The sequence below is a fragment of the Protopterus annectens genome, chromosome 11.part0 (assembly GCF_019279795.1).
Source record: "Protopterus annectens isolate FY-2018-M chromosome 11.part0, PAN1.0, whole genome shotgun sequence".
In the NCBI taxonomy this organism is placed as follows: Eukaryota; Metazoa; Chordata; order Ceratodontiformes; family Protopteridae; genus Protopterus; species Protopterus annectens.
This window is the reverse complement of record NC_056745.1, coordinates 1,419,503,713-1,419,523,060: the sequence shown is the minus strand read 5'-3', so window position 1 is coordinate 1,419,523,060 and position 19,348 is coordinate 1,419,503,713. Positions and strand designations below refer to the sequence as shown.

General features: G+C 38.7%; 1 protein-coding gene across 1 annotated transcript in view; it reads left to right on the top strand.

Annotated features, from left to right (window-relative positions):
- The window catches only part of LOC122815880 (E3 ubiquitin-protein ligase MIB2-like), a 782,860-nt gene that overhangs the window by 636,238 nt on the left and 127,274 nt on the right, over positions 1–19,348 (top strand). The gene's annotated exons all lie outside the window — the stretch shown is intronic.

The window sequence follows — 19,348 nt, the reverse complement described above, 5'->3', positions numbered from 1 at the left end:
GTACAACCTACTGGACTCCCATAAGAGTGAATGGGTGACCACCATGTTTTGGCAATGGCCATTTTTTCCAGCAAGAATAACATTTTATGGACTGAGGAAATTAGGATTAAGGAGAGCACATTGAAAATTAGCACTAGCCGCTCTACCAGACTGCTGCATTGGCATGAATCTTTGCCCATGAGACCACCGTCTGTGCTGAGGCCTCGAAAAGGGAAAAAACTCTATCATAGATTGACCTATGAATCAGAAAGGCTTACTGTGGTGCAAAAACTTTTTGAGTTAAGGCTTCTGCATTATGCTAAGTGTCTCTGTATCCCAGGAATTATTTTAATTTATGTGTACTGATCACTTTCAAAAAAGTGCTTCTGTTTCTGGAGTAATAGAAATATGACAAGAAGTGTAACACCACACTTTCAAATAATTGTTTTAATTAATGTATGTAATGATTGTATTCTTTCTGAAATTGTTTATAATCTGCATTTAGGTTATGTGTTGAATGCCTAATTTCTACTATACAATATGCAGATTATATTTACTCGTGTATTTTAATAATCTGTAAAAATGTTTTTATTTTAAACACCTTTATTAAACTATCACTTAAGACATAGGCAAATATACATTAACAGAAAAGAAAACAAAGCATATTAACATTTTTTTCCATTTACATACATTATACATCACACATCTTTTCTTTTACCTATAATCAGTTCAACATTATATAAATTTTCGAATTCCACCTTCCTTTAAACCTTAGTCCTCCTCCTGACCATTATTCTGCATGCATTATTCCCACAATGTCCATTTATTTCTATGGAATTTGCTCCTTCTCTTTTTCTAAAAATCCATCTTCTACTTCTTTAATTTCTTTTATAATATTCAGTTCTTCAAATACAGTTGGTTTAGACTTTGATTTCCATTTTCTAGTAACTGCTTTTTTGACAGCTAACAGATTTAAACTTAATAAGGCACCTTACTAGGTCTACACAATTCATAGGTTTAGCTTTGAAATATTGAAACGCAACTTGTCGAAAGACAGTTGTGCATAAGTATGTTTTCAAGTTTGCGGATGATTGAAAAAAATGCATCGAATGTGCAATGAGCGAATGCACATTGACATTCGCTCATTGCAGATTCGGCATTTTGGGTGTGGAGTGCACTATAGTGGGGATTGGGAAATGGGTCCATTCCCCACTGTAGTGCGACCTTGGTGTTGGAATATTAAAGTGGGGGTGTGTGCAGGGGTTGCCCCCCTGCATTACAGTGTGTGTTTGACATCTGAGTTTGAAACTCAGTGAATCTGCTGTTCGATTTGCTGAGTTTTGAAATTCAGAGACGTTTCGACAGTCCGAATTCGGCTTTACGGTTCGCCCAACTGGCTGTTCGTAAAGCCAACTTTCAATGTTTCAAAGGTAAACCAATTCATATCCTGTGTCCCTGATCAAAGGAGTACTTTCCTTAGTTAAAGCCATTTGCTCACCCAGTATTTCTGACAGAGTACTCTGCAGGGGATTTTTAAACTCTGCCAAGTCATTAAAGTCCCAAAATGTATGCTCCCAGTTACCTCTTTCTTCCCTATCACACCTTACCTGAGGAAAAATTATTTGAAGTCTGCTTGGGGTATAAAAGTACCTATGTAAACACTTATAAGCAAAGATCCTAAACCACCTGGACTTTGTTGGATACTTGGGAGTCATAAATATGTACACCCACTGTTCTTTTGTAAATTAGTTTTCAAGTCTCTCCTCCCAGTCTTTTCTAACGTCCTCTGATTGATTTTTATAGTTATCATGTGATATTTCATATGCCCTACTAATTATAGCTTTTTTAACTGCAGCTTCTCTTCTAGATTCAACTGAAAGCTCAACCAGAGTAGGTCTTGCACTTAATATTCCCCAATCCCTTTCTGTTTGCGTATACGCTGATATGAATCCTTGGTAGAGAAGGCAGTTTCAAGCCTGCAATCCAAATGTCTTTTGGCCTCATCCCACTCTATTACCTTTCCTCTCTATAGTTATTTGTTCCCAATATCTTGGTTCTTTTGCCAGTTTATTCCACTAAATTCCAGCCCCCTTTGCCTGTTTTCTATACCCCTATTGCTGTCCATTCCTATTGGCAACATTTCCTTATTCCAATCTAATGCTGTCTAATAATTTCTTCTAATTTATGAATATAACAATATTCTGTATGGTTATTATTCTCCTTAAGGATATGCATCCAAAATCCTACTCTCTCTCTTATTTCTTGAACTTACAGCTTTTTTTTTATCATCATCTCTTTCCATTTTGCATTATAACTTTCTGCTTTTTTATGTAGCTTTACAATATACCTTCAAATTACCTTGTTCTATTGGAAGGATCAACTTATCCCACTTAACTCTTGCCCTTTCCCCTCCTAGATAAATTCCTTCAACACTTTATATTAATTATTGCCTGCAGCTTCTCTTGTGCATATAAAATATGCCTGGCCTGTGTATAAAACTAAAAGGACTAAAAACATTTTCACTGCTTGCATCTTATTATCTGCATCCATAAACAAGAACTTTCCGTTTTTTAGTTTTTGTATTATATTTTATTTAGTCTGTTCCCACGTATCTTTAGCTGCCATAACAGAAGCCTTTTTAGCCCATGATCCTAAATACTTCATCTTATCATGTCCCCATAAATATAGGTATTGCTGAACCAATTTATGTGTGGGTTCATAATTTACAGCTATTCCCTTTCTTTTAACTTCATTCATTTTTTATCCAGAAAAGACTTGAAACTGTCTCAAAGTGTTCCACAGCACTGAGACTTCCTTTTCTGGCTTTATTAAGTACAAAATAATATCATCTACAAATAAAGCCAACTTTTCTCAATTACCATGCCAATTATATCCTTGAATTTCTGAGTCTCTTATTTTTTATGCCAGTGGCTCTGCATATAAATGAAATAACAAAGGGAAAAGGACACCTCTGCCTGGTTACCCTGTTAAAATGCAATTTATCAAAGCTGAACCTTTTCACTATAATTATTGCTTCTGATCCTTCATATACTCTCCTAAGTAATCTTATTATTGTATCAAGGAATGATTGCCCTACTCATAAAATCCAAGCTTATTCTGTTGAATGCTTTGTCTGCATCAAAATCCATCAACAACAGTGATATTTCTTTACATTTTGCTTCCCTCTAGATAATCGTTTCATAATGTTGTCCAATGTTTGCCTCCACTCCCCAAAACCACACTGATTCATACCTATCAATTTTGGCAACAGCTTTGCCATTTGTTTAGCTAACAGACATAAATAAACACTTTATAATTATGGTTTAACATTGAAAAGAGTCTATATGAAGCTGAGTCTGACGGGTCATTACCATCGTTAGGCTGTACAGCCTCCCAATTTTCTTCTAAGACATTTCTGCTTCCTGTCATTTTAAAATACTGTTAAAATCCTCCAGATCTTTCTAACTTCCAGACTTTCACAGGTGTACCTTATGTTCCTGGAGACTTTTCTGAAGATTGATTATACATCACCATTTTTATCTTAGCTCCTCCTGTCTTAACTGTTGGTTGTTGAGCCTCATGTACCTCTAACCTTGACATAATTATTTTATAAATATTTCCATTTGTGCTCTGTTTTGATTCTCATGTTTCTGAGTTTTATACACATTTTCATAACATTTCTGGAGTATCTCTAATACCTCTACAGGATTTCTGGTTATTTTTCTTGTTTTAAGCTCATAAGATTGGTGACAAACCTTTTCTGCTTTATGTTCCTTAAGTCACTGTGCTAAAAGTTATTGTGCTCTGGAGTTATCAAAAATAGTTTCTTAACAGCAGTCTTTCTAAACTCATGCATGTTATTCCGATACTCCCTTATTTTCTTATTAGCATTTTGTATTTGTGCCTCTTCTTGTTCTGCGGGATTGTCCTTATTCCACAATACTTTAACCATTGTCAGCCCCTCTAGATAATTCGTATTACTTCTTAACCATATCCCTTTCTCTTTTATGTCTGTCCTATTTTTAATCTCCATTTTCATTTTATCCCGCTCACTAGCTATGAATTCTGAAGCTATTTCTAGTTTCCCTATTAACTCTTGAATAATTTCCACAGCCCATTCCTTAAATTCCTCTCTTTTTAACAGGTAGGTAGGAAAGCACTAGTGACTCACTTTTACTTCATTACCCTGTATTTTAGTTTTTATAGCTGTAAGATCTAAAGTAATTATTGGATATGTGTAGAAGCTTTCAATTAAACAGAAATGTTCCTGTGAAATATAATTCTATCTAGTCTAGCCTAGTTATTGTACCTTGGGTAATAATGTGTACATTTTGTCAGAGTTTCTACTACTGGAATTCACATCTTCTATCCTAAGTATTTTCATATTTCTTTTTCTTTCAAAAATCTACCCTCTTTTGTTATATTTTCCCTTCTAGGTCCCCCAATACATCCTCACTGTTGCAAATCAGTTCCATTCCAACACTATTCCCTGCTGAAAGTTAATTATTTCTCCCCAAATTTTCTTAGGTTCTCTAATAGCAATGTTTGGTGGAATATAAATACATGCCAGTGGAATCCTCCTCCTTTGTAAGTAGTCCCCTGCTACCACAAATCTACAATTATTGCCTTTTTCCCTCTTTTTTAACTATTATAGCCCCTCTGTATTTTGCTGAGTATCCACCTGAAATCCTTTCTTTGTCAAATTCACCTGCTCATTACTTTCCAAATGTTTCTCCTGCACCATCACCATTTATACTCTGCATTTTTTTTAATGTAATTCAATACTATTTCCTTTTTGTCTATACCCGTAAGGGCATTTATGTTGCAGGATAATATGGATAGCATAGCCATTATAATAAAAGCTGTTGTTCCCACCTATTATACCTGATTGTTTTTTTGAACATATATTTCCAACGTCTGTGTTACATACAAACATTGTTTAGCAGGCTGATCTTTTATATAGTTGTTTCTTCTAATCTCCATTTGAACCAATGTCACATTTTCAATGCTTTTTGTTTAAATGACAACTCTCAAAAATAAAATAAAAGCAAGAAAACATTTTTGTAATAGCCCCATCTGCTATTAACTTAGAACAAATACACACTTCAAAAAATGAAGTTTAATACTCCAGATAAGAACAGTTGTCTCAAATCAACAGCTACGCCCACAGGTATTACCTAACCAAAAATGAAAATTACCCATGCTAAAGTGCATGCTATAACCTATGTTCCCACTTACACACTGATTGCTGTCTATTCTTTTATTATCTTATTCCTCTCCCATATGTGAAAATCAGTTTTTATGCTTTCAGAAAACATTAAGCTTTAGTCCTAAGAAAAACTTTTCTGGCTCTTTTTAAGTAAAATTAAACTGTACACTGTCCTATTAAATGCATTAAAGATTAAGGAAGCTAGGGAGGCTGCTATTTCTTATTCACTTCCTATAATTTGAAACTTTATTTTTCAGTTAACTACTTACCTTTGTACCTTTAACTTTTGCATTTCCTTCAGCCCTCAAACAAATGCTTAGAACTCTCAAAACTAATTGCTTGCACCTGCAGACAGCTTGTCTCCATGTAAAAGTAGCAATAAATATTTGTAAATTTCAGTAAGAATGGAATGTACAATTCCCTTCAGCTGCAAACTTCTTGACTCCCACTGAACATTTTCTTATGGAAAAAATAAACTACTATCTTTACAAATGTAATAAACTTAACATTTTTCAGGGCTTTCATCATTATGTCTTCTTTTTCATTGCCTACTTGTTTACAAACAACATTTTAGCTTACGTCAAGAGAATTAATATAGGCATTCACCCTTGTAAAATAAGTTAGGCAAAGCCATAGTTAACTAGTCTCCCATTTATTCACTAATTTTAATTTTTCTGGTCGTCTTTCTATTCACCTCCATCTCTCAAAACCAGACTCTGCTTCAATTCCATGATGCTCTTGATTCTTCTAGTCAACTCCTGTGCTTTTGTCTGTATCAAAAGCATTTTCCTTTAGAATTTGGCAACGTTTCTCTATGAGCTTTATTGTGGGAAGAATGAGAAGCAGTGCCCCCTTCTGTTTGCTGACTCACTTTTTGTTGGATAAACTTGTTTTATTTACTCTTTAGCCTGTTTTGCATCCAAAAATGTCTTTGATCCTTCAGGAAAAAAATATGTAGACAGCTGGATACAGCAGCTTGAATCTCACAGTTGCCTTTCAATATTTCCTTATTGCTGGAATACATTTGCTTCTCTTCTGCCTGGTGTACATTAAATAATAATTTCTCACAAACACTTTGCTGTCACCAGCTTTTAATAATTTTCTCTGCTGCCACAATTTTGTCAGGATCAACTCTTTCTGCTGGCATGATTACATGTTTACTAATGCACGTCTTGGCTGCTTTTTCATGGTCGAGTTTGGATCATACCCTCAATGTGCCCTTTTAATTAACAAATCCTTCTGTGGAACATCAGCCGAGTTGCTTATGTGTACATTCATGAAATTAATACAGTCTGTTCCTTTCAGTTTCTCTGGTACTGCAAAAAATGTCAGGTTTTCTCTGTATGCTCACTCTTCGAAGGGTCTATATCATGTAATTTAAATATGTATTCATGGAATACGTATTCATCAAACACTAATCAGCGAAACTCATTTCAGTGAATCCCAGACTTTTTACCGAGGTTGGGAACCACTCATCCACCAGCATTCTGGAACATACACCACACTAAATCAAACCTACCCAAGTGGGGGGGCTGTGCCCTCCCACCCCCTAACTATATATATATATATATATATATATATATATATATATATATATATATACCAACTCCAAGATCACACTATAGTGGCAAAAAGGGAAAGGTTGCAGTGATGGCCAAGTGCTTTGTAACCTTGGGAAAAAGTCCGGGGTTCGCTGAATTGAATTTTGCTGATTAGTGTATGACTAGTATGGATTTCAATTAAATGATATAGACCCATCTTCTAACGCTACCATTTTCTTGAAACAACACTTCTTGAGAAATCTCATACTTAACCTGCCTTTTCCTTCACTTCACTTCACACTGATTTTTGCATTTTTATCAGTTCATCTGAATAGCTAGTTAAACCTTCTTCTATTTTCCATCCTTTTGTTATTTGAGTTGATGCACTCCTTCAGTATTTCATTTATTTTAATCTCCTCTGAGTACATTTGATTTATTATTTCCTGTAAATTACTGGAAGCCATCTCTTGCACCAAAACTGATGCTCAAACTGCTTTTTGATGAACAGCTACAGGATTCTTCCCAGACAGTGTTCTGTTCGCCTTTTCTGGTTGATTTTCGTTCAGGTTGTGTAAATTTCTTCTTTGTGGCATCCAGTGTACTTACTAGCCAGTAACAGAATTTTACTTAAGCAGACAGTGTCACCGGCTGTTGCTTTCAGTTTCTTTTTTTACACTTGGAGTACTGAAATTAAGCTGTTAATCAATGTGCAGCCATCTTGGAAGTCATAAATCTGACCAATATTAATATTAAATTCTAGATTCAAAAACAAATTACAAGAGATTGGTGTCTTGAAGTTGGAGAATTGCTGTGAGCTGGGGTAGAACACAGAGTATCTAGGGCAGGCGCATCTGTCACAGTGTGAATTTCTACTACAGAAATCGGTTGCATAAGAGCAATGTGTTGATTTGAAATCTTGGGAAAATTACTCTGGTCCAAAAAGCTTTTTGTTTTGTCTATATTGTGTACTAAACTAGACTTATATTTTTCTTTCAAGTGGTCAGCCATTATATGATTAATTTCTGTCAAATTGTAAGTAATATAGCCATTATAATGTCAAAGCCTCAATATAGAAATCTCGCGGTCTTTCAGTGATCTTACAGGCCAAACATCTTGTAGCAGTAATGATCACTTTTGTCCAATAAAAAGCTCTAACCTTGCCACACTTATATCCATCCATACTGCAATGAATAGTATTCATGCTTTACTTGCTAAATATTTTCCCTTAAAATAAAATGAGTGCACCCCCAATTATATGCTTGCTCTTTCCTGTTCTGGTCCATCCTCTGAGTACCTCAGGCTGAGTTGTTTACCTCTCTGGTTGTATTGTTTATAGGAAATCATATAATACTTAATCTGAGTTTTAAATCTTTCCCAGTCAGCCAACCAACCTTCTTTGCTAGAACTATTCCTTCCTCAATATTTGGGAATCCAGTCTCAAAAATGATTAGACCACTAAGTATATTTAAGAACTAGTGGGTGAAACCACCAAAAGATTTTAGTATTTTAGGAAATTAAACTAGAAAGCTCTAACAATACCAGACTGTGATCAGTGACTGCTCTAGAACAATGTTGGATTTTCATCATGTTACCAACCAAGGTTTAGTTTAATATCCAGTAGTCAGTTTTTCTAGCTATACTACCTTTCACTCCCACAAAGTAAAGGTCTCTTTGTGTGGGATGGCTGGCCCACCAAATCTTAATTGGATCTGATTCCAATAAATAAAATTTCGACAGCTCCAAACTTTAGATAGTCTAATTTAATTTGATGGGAGCCTTTTTAACAAGGGATCTAGAACTACTCTAAAATCACCCCATAGGTTCATAGGTATATTTTAGGCTAATGACCACTGGGGCCTTTATACGCCTAGCCAAGCATCCAAATTGTATCCCACCATAAAGGTTATTTTAATGGGTATATGTAAGCTAGGGCAAGATTTATAGGCTGCCTGCATCCATTAAAGATACAGGTGCTAGACCTGTGGTGTATTTCTGGTTTCCCATCCACTGGTCCAGGTTTATTTTGAACAGGGTTAGGGAAGAGCACTGTTTCACATGGATGGGAAACCTGTTTCAGACAGGGGGACATTTCTGAGACACATTTTTCTTTCCAATGTTTCCTGTTTATGTTGCAAGCAAAGTTTAAATCTCTAAACTGAGTAATTCTGATGCTATTCATTTTGTGGACATACAAAAGGTCCATTAGAGTGGGATTCAAGGATGCCTTGTAAGTCAGGCATAGATCACTTTTTAAAAGCCTGTAGGAAACAATGAATAAACCTAGGGATTTTCAATCAATCTGCATAGGACATGCTGTTTACACCCTAATTCTTTTTGTGAGGAACCTTTGTGGATGTTCTGCTTATTACATGTACCTAGTCAGGTACACACCGTGGGAAGTGTTATATTTAATTAGGGGCCTGATGAGGACTAGAGTGGAATAATGAAGTCTGTGGACCTAGATTATAAGATGAGCAACATAGAATGATTTTCTTACTACCTTAGACACTTTTTGGTTGAAAGCCAGGTTATAATCTACATACATACCCAAATCCCTGATTACTGGTTCTGCTTTTAGGAGTATGTTATCAATGTGGCTATTTCCTAGAGTAGCTGACTTTCCAAAGGGAACTATTATGCATTTCTTGACATTTATTTATTTATTTCCAGTTTGATAACCGGGGATGTCCACTGGGCCCGAAAGCCAAAGCTCCATATTACAAACAAATTGCACACACAAACAATTTACAAACAAGCAAAAAAATAAAATTTTGTACTATTGTATTGTTAGCACAGAAAAAAGCAAAAATGAAATACACATACATTTGAAATGCAAAAGAAGTAAATCAGAAGAAAATTTGTGGAACGAGGTGGTGCAAAGAAATAAAGGAGAAGAAATGCCAGGAGGAGGAAAAAAGAACAATTAGACGAAGATTCATTTTACGTTTGTGGTCAAAGATACAGTTGCAAGAAGAGGCATTATAGGTAGTAGGGAAGTGAAGATATAAAGAGTATTTACTTAGAGTTTATACAGAGAGAAGATTGTTAAAGAAGCTAAGGGTGGGGAGCTGAAGAAAGAGTTGGATGAAGAGGGGCAGGAGGGAGAATCATGAATAGGTGACATTAGTGGATTTAGGTAGAAAGTATACAATTACATTTCCAGTTTTGGGAGAGGTGGGAATGGAGTAGAGATTTGAATTATTCAGGGTTTGTTGTGATTCTTAGCAAGGGAGGAAGCAAGTTCCATTTCCTTGCTATAGTATAAGAAAGTAGAAGGTGGCCAGGGGGTTGTTTAGGTTTGTGTACTGAAAAAAGATTTTGGTGGGCTGATCTTAGGGGCCTGAGAGGAGTGTAGAAAGGCAAGATATTAGTTAGTGCAGGGCAAGCAGTGGGTTTAAAGATTAGTTTGTGGGCAGTAGTAAGTTGAATGTATTCAAGATGATTAGGTAGTTCTAGCCATTGAAGACTATGGAGGGAGATGCAATGGAGTGTAGAATGAGTAGCAAATTTGGCGATTTTCTTGTAGCAACTTTCTAGTTTTGAGCAGATAGAAGCTGTGAGGTTGGTTAGAAGAGGAGCACCATACAATAGAGAAGGTAGAAGGAAGGTGAAGGTGAGGGTTTGTCTTGTAGCTAATGACAGAAAGTGAGCTTTTCTATAAAGCATACCAAGCTTTTGATGTTTTTTTATGTTTAGTTGAATATGAGTATTAAATTTCAGGTATTCATCAATGGTAACACCAAGTAGTTTGGTTCAAGTACAACTTCTATTGAGGAGTGGGTGAGGCTGATGATCTTGAAAGAGTGCTTATCAAGTGGGAGGGCTTTTGATGGGGAGAAAATAATGATATTGGATTTATTGGCATTAAGGGAGAGATGGTTTTGAAGCATCCAATTCTCTGTAGTTGTGAAGACCAATTGGGTCTTGGCCTGGAGCTCTGGAAGGCTAGGGGCTGAGCAGACTAAAGTGGAGTCGTCTGCATATTGCACTATTTGAGTGTCTGGAATTGCAGAGTGAAAATCATTGATGAAGACATTAAAGAGCATTGAGTTTTAAGATGTGGCTTTGGCACCAGTCATTTGTCTGTGTTAGTCCTTATTGCAGGATGTTAGTGTCTTGGAGGATTCTATAACTATTTCTAGTTTGCAATCATCTGCAGACTTGGATAGCTGGAGACCCTTGACATTTGCCATTAAATATATGCTAAAAAGGAGTGGCTCCAGTATAGAGCCTTGGGAAACTCTATTAGTGACTGGCCTTTTTTTAAAGGTAAGCTTACCTATCCTGACTTCTTGTGTCCTATGTGTGAGCCAGCTGGCTATCCAGCAGGTGAGGTAGGGTTTCATACCTAATTTCTTGAGCTTTCTACAATGCCTGAGTGAGGTATTGTGTTGGATGCTTTGAACATTATGCACCATTTTTCCCTCATCCATTGCTTTGATGAACTTCTTGAAGTCCACCAGGTTGAATAGGCATGACCCACCCTTGATGAAACCAAACTGGGTTGAATCCAGTGTCTTAAGGTTTCCTATATTAGTATTTATCATGTTCCTAATTATTCTTTTCATGGCCTTACATATAAAACTAATAAGGCTTTTAGGTTAATATTGCCCTGGGTCATGGATGGCCCACCATTGTACAGAGTGATAACAGCTGCACTCAAACCTCTCAAGTGTGCCTCATTATGAGCAATATTTCTCATTTTGTTTCTTAAAAAGTTAATCTTCCTGAAGATGTTTTTTCACTTACCCGGTGAGGCGGGGGGTGAGCCCCACCGGGGCTCTCGCTTCTGGCTCCAAGCGCCCGGGCGCGACCCGCCCTGGGGACAGTGTCAGGTGGGGAGTTTGACTGGGGCAGTACACCTGTCAAAGAGTAATGCAGGTGTCCTAAGGCGAGCTCAGGGAGGACAGAAACCTCCCATGGAGCAGAAGGGCAAAAGCTCGCTTGATCTTGACATGAAGCTTGTTTGAAGTCTGAATAGTACTTGCTATTAAGAAGGCTTACTGGAATATTATCAGGTACCCCAGTGCAGTGTTTTTGGTCTTGGAGAGTGTTTGATGATCTGCTCCCTGGTGATAGATGGGGGAAGCTTTGGTTAGGGCCATTTCCTTGAGAGATGGCTGGTGGAAAAAGTGGGTTAAAATTGGAGCTGAATTTATCAGCTAATAGATTTGCGATATCTTCTGGCTCAGTATAGGTGTTAAAGATACTATGACCAAATATTCCATTAAAAACAATAAACTACCTTGAAGCTGATTTTTAAATAGCAGAAGACATTACAAAAGTAGTACAACAAAAGAAGTTGCCGGACATTCATTCAGTACATGTCATATTATGAACATTTCCAGAAGTTAAATTACTTTATTTTAAAAGCTTAAGAATCATTGTAGCTGCTTTTACCATTTCATTATAAAATTACTGTTAAAATACTGCAAAAAACTGCCGCTTTTAATAAGTTATATAAATAAATAAATGTATAGCCCAATGTGTACATGAAAAACATATAAAAGCCACATAAAAAGAACATAAAAATATAACAAACCCATTATAAGAAATGTACAGAAAAGCATGCAAACCAATAAATCCAAAGGCATGAAACCCCCTTGCTTGTCTATGAAAGTAAAAATGCTATGCTAGAAGTACTACATCTATTTTTGTGGTCAGGTTTGGTCAGCCCAAGGGGTGGACCTTGGTCCTTGCAATTAGAAGAGAAAGCATTAAAATGGCAAATCATGCTTAATACATACGCATGGCTGGGTCTGAATGAATATTCATCTGTCAATAGTGTGCTTAAACATACAGCCTTGAATAGATAGCTACAGTACTTCTAGCATAGTATTATTACTGTCATAGACATGTGGGGGAGGGAGGTTCATGCTTTTGGATGTATTGCTTTGCATGCTTTTTTTGCACATTTTTTATAATATGTTTTTTATATTTTTTATGTTCTTTTCATCTGGCTTTTGTATGTTTTTCATTTATACATTGGGCTATACTTTTATTTATTTAAATAAATTATAAAAAGTGGCAGTTTTTTTGTAGTATGTTAACAGTAATTTTATAATGGAATGGTAAAAACAGCTACAATGATTCTTAAGCTTTTATAATAAAGTAATAATTTAACTGCTGGAAATGATCATAACATACATGTACTGAATGAATGTCCGGCACCTTCTTTTGTTGTACTACTCTTGTAATGTCTTCTGGTATTTAAAAAGCAGCTTCAATGTAGTTTATTGTTTTTAATGGAATATTTGGTCATAGTATCTTTAAGATCTAGTGACCCTAGTGGGGACTGGTGAGTCATGTGATAAGGAAAAGTTTTAAAAGTGGATGCACGCAGTTTTGAGTTAGATCTGAAGAAGTTTGGCAATGTTTAAATGAAAGTGCTAATAATACAATTGGGGTCTGTATATATCCAGTTTTCTGCTTTGTGTTATTTATTTGTTTTCAGCAGTTTTTCATTGGTTTGTCTGTTCAGTGTATTCATAGTTTGTGGATTGCAGTGCAATGCAAGCTGAACAGCAGGAGCAGCAAGGATTATCACAGGCCTTGTTTTCCCAGTGGGAAAATGAAATGACTCTTCTTAACTTTAACAGCTCTTATTGAGCAGGTTACGCAAAGAGAGGATGGCTTGCATTCGTCTTTATGTGCTATGCAAACGCAACCTGTTTGGGAGGTGAATGACATTTATAATTCTGCAAGCACAACATGTTTGGGAGATGAATGACACTAATAATTCTGCAAATGCATAAAACTGGCTCTGAAGAAAATTCAATTCCACCATACCAGTGGCAGCAAAGTGGCTTATTGATAGGATTGTAGCAACAGCAGACTTGTGGATACCAAGCTGAGCAAATGGCAAGAACTGCTGGTATGTCTGTTTTAGGTGCAAATGCAGCACCCCATTGTTATATTTCGTTAAGTAGTCATAATAATCTATGGTTAAGGCAACATTGGGAGGCCCCTGCTTTTAGGGACTGGTTTAATAGGAACCTCGATTTTTCTGGTTATTCCCCTGCTCAGCAAACATTTAATGACAGTATGCGTGAGAAATCGAATAACTTTGATTATAAGCTGCATTAAGTTCAAAAAATTATAGCTTGAAAATGCTTGTCTGAAGGAATGTTTAAGTAATAATATTATACCAAAGGGTTTAAGATTATGGGGATACCCCACAGGCTTAGTTGCGAATTCCGCTCTGTGTATTGAAGTTTATTTAAATGACATGACTGTGAGTTTCTCAAAGTTTTAATCATATATAATACTAAGGACATGGACGGTTTGGTGAGGAATTTGACCAGGTGGAAAATAGCATAAAACAGGATGAGGCGTATGCTAGATACAAGTTTGAGCATAGGTTCATAGGTTCATAGGTTTATACTAGGCTATCTGCCCTAAGGCATTTATAAGCCTAGCCCAAATTTTTGTGGCTTACGCCACCCCTTATATGAAAAAATACTGTGCCCATTAGTTTGTTGTGCCTCTGTCCAGCAGTGACACAGAGATGATTCCCGGGATAAACCTACGATCTCCCATCCACAGGTCAAGATTTCTCTTGAGCAGAGCCAGCGAGGTGCTCTGCCTCACATGGACCGGGATTTTATTCCACAGCATAGGGAGTCTCTGAGTGATAAATCTATCCCTCCAGCACGTCCTATTTATATCCATGCTAAGGTTTAAATTGCTTGCTCTAGTGGTTTTGGTGGATTTGAATTTTTTGAGGTGGAGCATGTCCATTAATTCCGGGTTGGACATGGCCTTGTATGTCAGGCACATGTCACCTCTGAGCAGATGGTATGCAACTGAATAGAGCTGGAGTTTCTTCAATCTGGCAGCATATGACAGATTTTGGAGTCCCTTTATCCTTTTGGTGAGGAACTTTTGGGGTCTCTCCAATTGCTGCAGATGTCGGGTGAGATACATCCCGAATGGGGCATTGTACTCGATCATTGGTCTGATAAGTGAAGAGTACAGGGGAACAATGACCTCACTAGATCTGGATGTGAATCCCTTCATGATCAGGTGGGCAATGTAGAAGGTCTTTCTAACCACTTTAGCAACGTGAGTGTCAAAAGAAAGGCCACTGTCAACCTGGGTCCCCAGGTCCCTGATAACCTCTTCTGTGCTTAGTGGATTGCCACCTATATGGTAGCTTGGGGTTACCTTGTTTTTCCCGAAGGGTATGACTATACATTTTTTGGCATTTAACTTCAGGCCATGGCTCTGGCACCAGCTATCTGTTTCCGTGAGTCCCTTCTGAAGGATATCCGTGTCCGATGCACTTTCCTGTATGGCGCCCAGTTTGCAGTCGTCTGCAAACTTTGTCAGCCAAAGTCCTCCCATGTTGGCCTGTACTTCTGAGAAGTAGATGCCGAACAATAGGGGGCCAAGGACTGAGCTCTGTGGGACACCACTTGTGACCGGCTTGGAGTCTGACATAGCGCCAGCAACTCTAACCCTGTGGGTTCTGTCCTTAAGCCAGTTTGCAACCCATCTTGTGACATATGGGTTTACATTTAAGCTGGTAAGTTTTTCTACAATACCCGAGTGGGGTATTGTGTCGAAGGCCTTTGCAAGGTCAAGGTAGGCTGTATGGACTGCCTTTCCTTCATCAATGGCCTTGGTGACTGTTTCGAAGAAGTCGACCAAGTTCAAAAGGCATGATCTGCCCTTGACCAAGCCAAACTGGGTCGGGTCCAATGTCTGCAAGTCCCCTATATCTTTGTTTATGAGCTCCATTATGATCCTCTCCATAGCTTTGCAGACTAGACTTGTTAAGCTTATGGGGCGGTAATTACCAGGGTCCGTAGAGGCACCGCCTTTGTGGAGTGGGACCGCAGTTGCCGTACGCCACTCCTTGGGCACGTATCCTGTGGTAAGGCTGAGATTAAACAGCTGCCTTATGTGCGGGTTTAATTCCTCATTTAGCTCGTGTAGCACACAGCCGGGGACACCATCCGGTCCCATTGATGCTGTGTTTTTAGCTTTAGAGAGAGCAGCTTTCACCTGTGCATTTGAGATGTCTGGGAGGCTACACTCTGCTGGGATAGTTATCTCTCCTTTAGGGGAGAGGGGTGAAGTTTGCACTGAACCTGTCTGCCAGTATGTTGGCAATGTCTGTGGGTTCAGTGATTTTTGTATCATTTTGGACTAATTCTGAGCATATCTGGGAGTTTCCACCCAGGTTCCTAACATAGCTGAAAAAGGCCTTATGATTGTCCTTTGAATCCATGGCAATTTTTCTCTCAAAATTGGCCTTAGTTGATTTTATGAGTGCTCGTATTTTTAACTAATAATGATCAGGGGTGACTTCCCTTTTATGGATTTTGTTCTATCATGTAATAGCTTTCTCCTCTTATTGTAAAGTTTGTTAATGGCTGGGGTCCACCAGACTGGACGTTTGCCCTTTGTGGAAAGAGTCTTGGTTTTATTTGGGATTGCCTGATCCATGCAGTCCTGGAGGTGTTCATAGAAGGCATTTGTAAGGGCTTCCGCAGCTTGGGTTGTGGTTTCCACTGGCTCAGGGGCCTTGAAGGATACCACACCAGTCTTGAGTAGTGTGAAGTTTGCTTTAGAGAAGTTCTTCACTGTGGTCTTTTTTTGTTTGGGGTGGGGGCGGGATGTGGATTTCCAGTGAGATTAGTTTATGATCAGATCTCACCAATGAGGGATATACTTCCGGTGTGGAGCATTTTGTCCCCATATTTGTGATAATGAGATCTAGTATATTTTCTCCTCTCATGGGAACAGTGACTAGCTGTTCCATGGCATTTGAATTTATGAACTCCAGGAACCGTTGGGCTAGAAAGTTAGGGCTTGAGTAATGTTCCCAGTCTATATTCGGGTAGTTGCAGTCACCCAATATGATGGTGTTTGGAGATACATTTATACCCTCCAGTGTCTTCAGGAAGGCTGTGTGGGGTTCCTGAGTTTGAGAGGGTGGCCTGTAGCATGCTACAATTTGTAGAGCAGTTTTGCCTATGGTTAGTTGCACCTGGATGGTTTCCGAAGCTTCGTGCGTTGCCACCAACCTGGAGGTGTGGGTATCCTTTATGAATATGGATACACCCCCTCCTTTTGTGGTGTGGTCCGGGTTTTGGGGCCGGAACGCATGATATGAGGTAAAACCTAATAGTGCCGGGGTGCTCTCAGGAGCCTTGAACCAGGTTTCAGTTACAGCGCAGACATCGATGTTCTCCATACTGAGAAGGGCCTTGAGTGCGTGCATTTTGAGATTTAGACTTCTGGCATTGAGCAGCATTACCCTCAGTTTCTTCCCATTTTTGTTTTCTAGGGTGGTAGGTTTAGAATTTGAGCCTTGCCTAAAAAAGGCACTATGGGGGTGGCAAGAGCCTTAGCCAATATCCGGAATCCCAGGGGTGACAGGTGCAAGCCGTCCCTTGCGAAGCAGCGTGGCTTGTCAAGCATGTCATCCCAGGCAGACAGACACTGGATCCCCTTTGAATGACACCAGACATTAAGCCAATTGTTAAAGCTGATCATCTTGTCTCTATATTGTGGCACCATTCTTGGTGAAGGAAGGATACTGCTCAGGGTCAGGGTCATACCTGCCTGGGCTACATAATCAGAGAGCTCCTCTATGTCTCTTTTCATGTAGTCCAGGGAGGTACGTCTCAGGTCATTCACACCAGCATGGACAATGACTATGTGTCATATTTGTACTTGCCGTGGAGTGACCAGAGTGCTTGTGTTATGTGGCGGATTCTAGCACCCGATTGGCAGCTTACTGTGACCCTCTCCTTGTTCAGCCTGGTGAGTGGGACGTCAGTGTGTCTGACTATGGAGTCACCTATGACAAGTATGTTTGGTGTTGTATTTGGCCTTAAGGGCTGTGACTGCTTTGCACACTGCTTTTGTGGTTTATGTGTTGCTTGTGGGGTGTCTTGAGGTAGCAGTTGTTTGGGTGTCTGCTTTGGAGGCCTCTGCTGTTTCCTCCGAGTATGTCTTTGTGTGTTTATGTGTTTGATTCAGTGGTGTGGTAGCATTATGTGAGGCTGGTTTTGTGGTGTGTGTAGTTGCCTTCTCCTCCTGTCTGGTCTTGCTAGTCCTGAGTTGAGAGAGCTCAGCCTCCAGTTTGGCTAAATAGCTGCATCTCTCGCAAGTATTTGTGTTATGTGGGAGGAGGAGAGGGTTGTCTGTGTACATGAGGCAGTTATAACATTGCCTCAAGATTTCCAGATTCACCAGCTGCACCGGAGAGGAGATTGACAACTGACCTTTGGACATGCTAGAATAATTTTGGGAATTCCTTAATAATTGAAAACAAGGGCCAGTGGGGAGTGAGGGTGTAGTGCTTTTAATTTTTAGTGCGGACTTATATAATTGCTTTAGTGAGCAAGTGCCAGGTAACTTGAGTGCAATGTGTTACAAGTAACTAAATGCAAAAATGACAAACAGTAACTTTCTTTCAAGTGAAACAAGGAACTAGTACAGTAAGCAATGCAGATATCACTAGTGATCCACAGAAGCGCTGAGAAGCCGCGTATTAGGTGGAATTAGCTTCCAGGGAAATAACAAGCAAACAAACAACAAGCATATAAACAAAGCTAGATTCAACAGGCCTGGATCTAGTCTATGCTAGAGCAAACAAGGTGTAACAATTTCAGTAAGATACAGTTCAAATATTCAGGCACTATAAACCCTCAACCAGAAATTCCCAGCTCAGAAGGGCAGAGTCCAGCCTCTTCTCCCACAAGAGTGCAGACCACGAACCTTCTTAATGTAAAATAACTGGCCTGAAGCCCAAGTGCCTAAACCAGAACTAATACCCTTGGACACTGGGCTCTCAATCAGCAGTTCCCAACTTAGAAGGATGAAAGCTACCTGTCCTGCCACCACAGTGCTTGCCACAAACCTTCCTAATGTAAAACAACTGGTCCAAAGCCCAAGTGCTTAATCCAAAAGACTTAGAATGATAGCTACACTTTAATCAAGTTATAACCAAGCAGTAATAAATACAATTGAATACTTTAGAGAATGTCTGGATTAGTGCTCAAGTTACACAAACAAAGCTAGATCCAGCAGGCCCGAATCCAGTCTATGCCACAGCAAACAAGGCGCACCAACTTTGGTAAGAAGCAGTTCAGATATGCATGCACTATAAGCCTTTAACCAGAAATTCCCAGCTCAGAAGGGCAGAGTCCAGCCTCTCCTCCCACAAGAGTGCAGACCACGAACCCACTTAATGTAAAATAACTGGCCTGAAAGCCCAAGTGCTTAAACCAGAATTAATACACTTTTAGAATAACAGACACTGAGCCCTCAATCAGCAGTTCCCAACCTAGAAGGATGTAAGCTACCTGTTCTGCCACAACAGTGCAGACCACAAACCCTCTCAGTGCAAAACAACTGGTCCGAAACCCAAGTGTTTAAACCAAAAGGCTTAGAATGAGTTACACCAAGCAGTAATAAATACAATTGAGTATTTTTAAGATGATGCAAAAGTAAAATGAAGTAGGTAGAAACACAAGTACAGTAAAAGCAGATACATTTTTTTTTTTTTTATCTGAACAAGTGCTGAGATCAAAGAAACAGATTTGAGTGCTGAAACTAGAAAACTGTCTAGTTATAAGAAAAAAAAAACAAGCTAGAAGGC